This window comes from Dermacentor albipictus, chromosome 7 (assembly GCF_038994185.2).
Source record: "Dermacentor albipictus isolate Rhodes 1998 colony chromosome 7, USDA_Dalb.pri_finalv2, whole genome shotgun sequence".
NCBI classification, from domain to species: domain Eukaryota; kingdom Metazoa; phylum Arthropoda; class Arachnida; order Ixodida; family Ixodidae; genus Dermacentor; species Dermacentor albipictus.
Genome location: NC_091827.1, coordinates 82,680,471 through 82,686,343, shown reverse-complemented (window position 1 = coordinate 82,686,343; position 5,873 = coordinate 82,680,471). Strand labels below are relative to the sequence as shown.

The following is a 5,873-nucleotide window of genomic DNA, read 5'->3' as shown; positions in this document are numbered from 1 at the left end:
CACGGAGTGGAAGGGCACTGAGTTTTTATTTTGTTGCAATCACCTTGGATACGAACATTCATTCTGGCTGTCGGGGTGACGTACCAGGTTGTAGGTGAGAATTGTTGTGGTTAATGAAAGTGCACAATAATCTTTCTTTTCGTTTTGTCCAGTCTTGAATTAAAAGCTCAAACATGGTCTTCTTCCAGTCCGCAGTTAAGATACCACTTTCACTGTCCATTTTATTATTCTACATCGGAACTTTTCACAAAACCCTGCAACCAGTCTAAAAAAATCCTTAGGTTTTATATGCTGTGCAAAATACCCCGCTCTTTTTACAAGGTCTTGTGTCATTCATTTTAAACTGCGTGGAGTGGTACTAATCACGATAAGTAAGAAAACAGACACACCAGACAGAATCACTTCTCTGTTGTGCGTCTATTTGAGTTATTTACCATAATTATTCCTTGGCGTCTTTTTTTGTTGACTTCTTAAGATATGACTAATAAAAAAATTGGGCTCTCGGTTTTCTTTCTATCTTTCATTACCGTGACCAGTGTCATTCAGCATAGTTCAAGATGAATGAACACTAAATATCCCAGTTCTTCGTCTTACTGAACCTCTTGTTCAGTTCATTTTCCTGCTTCGGTGTCGCCATTGAACATGCTTTGTTTTCTAAAGCCAGCAAGATGCTCAGGCGAAGGCCATTTCGTGAGCATTCTCGCCTAGCCGGTAACAATCCGCACTGTTTGAGCCAGCACCAAAATAACGTACGCCGGACGCTTATTCAAGGCAACTTGACAAGTGCAGCGATTTTAGCAACAAGATTTCTACACGTTACAGAAAAAAATTCAATGCCATTCCGCTCTGTAAAGGTGCATGACCAGCGAAGCTGTGTATGTGGGCTCCTTATTGGCGAAATGCCGATTGCTGTGCGTCAAACGCCGTAGAAGAAGAAGACGACGAATCTGCTGCTAACCTGTCTGAGTAGCTCTGTCAACATTTATCGTTATTTTCGTTATTTTCTGCTTGTATTACTGGTCAGAACGGTTCAAGACGTCGGTCGACTCGAAAAGGTACCTTCCGTATCGGAGACCGACGGGTGCTGCGCCACCCGCCGCCTCACAAGGTGCTAGAAGGAACCAAGCTGGCCCCGACGAGCACCCCGCCATGACCTCCCAAGGGCTGACACCGGGTCAGAAACGCCAGCTGGTTTGTACAAGCCAGCCTGACTGCAAACGACAAGACACCGGTGAATCTGAAGACGAGTCAACTATCATCGAGGGCGACAACGTGGCAAACCCTTCAGACCTGGACATGGACGAGGGTGGTTTCCGAATTGTGCGCCATCGTAAAGACAGGGCGGAGGGCATTCCAGTGTTAATCACTGCAACATCCGAAAGAGCTGATCTAAGGCAAGTAAACCCTATTGCCCTGTATTCTGAGCTTGAAACGATCCTCGGTGGAGTACCAGTGAAGAGCCACTTCACAGCACAGGGAGCATTGCTATTAGATGTAGAGACAGAAGGACAAGCCAGCGTCCTTCTAGAGACCAAGAATATCGGCGGCATAGACGTATCTGCCCGTGTCCCGCACAGTTATATGAAAAACACGTGCATTGTTAGAGGAGTCCCTAAATGGTACTCGGATGAAGAGCTGCTCACCTACCTGAGACCTCAGGGAGTATTCCATGCAAGAAGAATCACCCGTCGGGTCCAAACCTCGTCATCTGAATGGGAGTCAAGGCGCACTAACTCGGTGATTCCGACATTTGCTCCAAATTCTGAACGCGCGGAGGAGATCAACCTTGGTTTCACCAGACACGAGCTTATCGACTACGTGGAGACACCACCACGCTGTTTTAAGTGTCAGCGCTTCGGACATATCGCTAAGTACTGTCGTGGGGAACAGAGGTGCAAGCCCTGTGGGGGACCTCATGACTTTAAGACTTGTGCAAGTAAAGACAACTTTGTGTGTGCAAATTGCGGCGGTGACCATCCTGCTAGCTACGGTCGATGTCCTGCGCGGACAGCTGCTCAGCGGAGAAATAAGTTGTTTGTTCTGGGTCCAAAGAGTGCAAGCGCACCATCGAACACGAAGAAGACGTCCAGAGCGCCACAACTAACTGGTTTGGAAACAGAGTACGCATCTCATTTCCCGCGTCTCACACCGATAAACGAAGTTATTGAGCCAACGCAAACGGTCACAGCGGCTGGGAAACCTGTTCGAAAAGAGTCCGAGAAACGCACCTATGCGGCCGCAGTAAACCGACCTCAAGTACCACTTGGCAACAGTCAGCAGGAAAACTGCCAGCATGTAATACGCGCCTTGTTCACGGCACTACGTTCCCACGTCGCGAAGATGCCTGCTAGCTCAACGAAGGATATGTTGGAAGCAGTGCTGGCTCTTGAGTCAGTAATACTCTGCTCTACTTCCCCGTACCCTCAGTAGCATAATGGCAGCTTCTCGCCCACTTGGTCCAATCCGTCGTCCAAAAGTGCCCTTAATAATGCAATGGAACTGCGCCGGCATTCTACAGCGTCTTTCTGAACTCAGCCTTTTCCTTCGAGACATACCTATACCAATTCTAGCCCTCTCGGAGGCCGGTCTCCCAAATGGAAGGACGATCCCAGGGTACATCAGACATGGAAATCCGCGTATACCATCATTTGCAAACGGAAGTGCGATGATACATCAGGCGAGAAATACCTCACGTCACCTTACCAGTGCAAGACCTTTGTTCTACCTTCTTGGAAGTCGCCGCTGCACTGATAACAAGCCACATTCTCTATCAGCTCCCTTTGATATCACCGTCATCGAGTCAATTCGAGCGCTTGGAGGCAGTGCACAGAAAGGGACTTTGCTTGGCGATGGGAGTTCCAACGGCGGCTTCAAACAAGAAATTCACTAATGAGGCAGAGTCTCTCCCACTCCGCCTCTTGGCATCTCAGGCATTGCTGACGCAGCTACTAAGGCTGGGCGAGTCACGCGCAGGCACGGCGCTTCTCCGGCGGCTAAGAGCAAGAACTCGCTCACATTTTCATGCGGCGCTGAACACCTTCCGATATTTAGGATTGGAATGGCCTAAATAAAGCCGCCTTGACCCGCCATGGTCTTTTCCGGACGTTACCTGCAGCCTTAATGTACCCCATTTACCGACGAAACGCACCATTTCATGTGCCGAAGCCAAGTTTATTCTGCTGAACCACTTGAGCACTGTGTTTCAAAGCCACCTACAAGTATACACAGACGGTTCGGTGTGCGCACAAACAGATAGCTGTGCAGCGGCATTCTGCATACCATCCCTTGATGTGTCATGGTCTGGCCGACTGGATCGCGTAGTTTCCTCTACAATAGTAGAAAGCGCCGCAATCACCGCGGCTTTGCGGAAACTACGGACCTTTTCTGCACGTGATGTCGTGGTGCTGACGGATTCCAAGTCAGCATTACAGAGATTACATCGGGGCCTACATCTAGAGAAATTTACAAGGCAGTCTCTGGCACTGATTGACGACCTAACGAGCAAAGGATTCAACATAAGGTTTCAGTGGATTCCATCACACGTAGGAATTGATGGAAACGAGGAAGCTGACGCCCTTGCACGCCTAGCGCTGACATGTGTCCCAAAAGTGAAAGCTCCAAAACCTTTTCAAAACTCTAAGGGTGCAATCCGCCTTCACTTTAGAGAGATGCACAAGAATCCACACGAACCCTGCGTGACTCATGGATTTACACGCGAACAAGCGACGCTTTTATACCGCATCAGGACCGACTCCGCGTACACCCCAGCTTGGGTATTCAAGACTGGGCTTCGCGCTTCCCCACTCTGTGTTTTCTGTGGTGACATTGGCGACATCGAACATTTCATTTGGCTATGCCCGCAGTTTGACACAGAGAGAAAAGCGATGGTCGACAAGCTACAAAAAAGTGGTCTCACGCACAGGACCTTTGAGGACGTTGTTTTCCACGGTGGACCCGCGGCATTCAGGAAGAGAGTGCAACGACTGCTGATAGCCTTCCTGCAAGACACGGGGCTCATCGACAGCTGGTGACACACCCCTGATCTCAACTCGAAGGAGGATCAGGCGGAACAATTGCCGGCTATGTATGCCAGGCTAACCGTGCCTGCTTCAACATCACCACCACCACCACCACCACCATCAAACGCCGTATGCACATAAATGGAAAGCAAGGCGCGACTACTCGCTCCTTCACGATGTCGAGCCTCAGAAAATCATGGGGCACCGGGGGGTATACGTACCAATATGTTGTTGATAAACATGGTACGACAATTTTTACTAACGAATCCCGTTGCACAGAACAGGCCTCCGAGGACACACACAGCTTCACCGTAGTCAAGGCGATCGTGCGTTGGTCGACGTCCCGCAGTGCAATGATGGGTATGAGGTCACTCGAAAAGCAGAAACCGTCACACACAACACAGTCCACATTAAGTTGGTTCACCGCAAACTCCATCGCAAACCTGGCCGTTGCTCCGATGAAACGTTCCAAGTTTGCTGGATAGGGCCAGATATACGGTTCGCATCTTTTGTCCGCCTCGCAATCCTAACGGGCAGTAAGCTTACGGGACCGCTACCACGGAAAAACTGAAGGAAAGGAAATGAGATACGGAAGCGCTTAAAACGCCGACAAAGAGAGGGCTGTGCGAACGTAGACATGGCTGACGCGGGTCAAAGTGTAGTATCTCTTCTGATCAGCTTAACATCTGATACGGGTTGTATTTGGACGTAAGATATTAAACTTATTTTTCCAAGTTGGATGAGTACTTAAAGCGTGCTTAACCTCCACCCCGGGTCGGCCCGTTATTGCACTATCCCTGGGGTCGGCGCACATATGGGGAGAAACTCTCGATCTACGCGGCTTGATAGACGCATTCAATTTTTTCCTGAACCTAGTCATATACAGCTTCACTGTAAAAAAGTGGCTGATTACAATTAGAGTTGCTTCATTCGAAGCTATTGAAAACAGCGGCCAATTAACGTCGCATTAAGGTAATGGAGCAATTGCTAAAAGTAATCGTTTGTTTTTAGTTGCTTTCTTCTCAACGTTCATTATCACTGCACTAATACAGTAAATAAAACAAGCGGACATGGTTGTTTCAGTTCGTCTCCGACAGCCCTTTCCTCGTTGTTTATTTACTAACAATTGTTTTCGAAACTTTTGTTATTCTTTTGTTGTTGTTAAACTTTTATCAGCAGCAACACTGTAAACTTGATAGATGTTCGTGCTGGAGGGCAGGGTGGTGTTGTAACAGACAAACTCATCGTGCGAACGATTATGGTAACTCATTGTCCCGATGTTCATGTCTGGTTCTTCCTTGAATTGTAGGAATTCATTGTCGCTTGGACTAGGGGAAGGAACTTACGGTAGGGTTAGCGAAAACTAAAAAAAAAAAATTCCATAGGTGATTCGCTGGCATCAGCAGCCGAAGTGGCCATCGTTATACAGCCTAGTTACCCCTTTCGTGGAGCACTATGTTCTAGAGAAATGAGATGACGCTTTCGGCGGTGCGCCGCATGTCGCCTCAGTGACAGCCCATGAATACGAAACCATTACCGCTTTCACCTTGCTTCTGTTCGAGCAACTGTCGGTAATGTAATTGAGTTTTCGCTAAGGCACTGTGCTCCAATCCTGTTTGATTACCTTATGTGGATTGAAGACGTGTGCAGTAGTTGGCTGCAAAAATAGTGACTCGAATATTGTGGAATGGAATAAATCTGTGGGGTGAAGTTCGCTGACCCCTGCTGCAACTGTCCTTACGTGTTACTGGCACTTCGATATGTACGGCTTTCCTCCAGGATCCAGAAATTTGCTCACCCGCCAGCGTTGTATAGCTAACCTTGAAAAAAAAAAGTGCTTCAGCCGTGGAACGT

General features: G+C 48.3%; 1 pseudogene; it reads left to right on the top strand.

Annotated features, from left to right (window-relative positions):
• Positions 1–4,656: 4,656 nt before the first annotated feature.
• On the top strand, positions 4,657–4,836 carry LOC135908807 (U2 spliceosomal RNA; annotated as a pseudogene).
• The last annotated feature ends 1,037 nt before the right edge of the window (positions 4,837–5,873 follow it).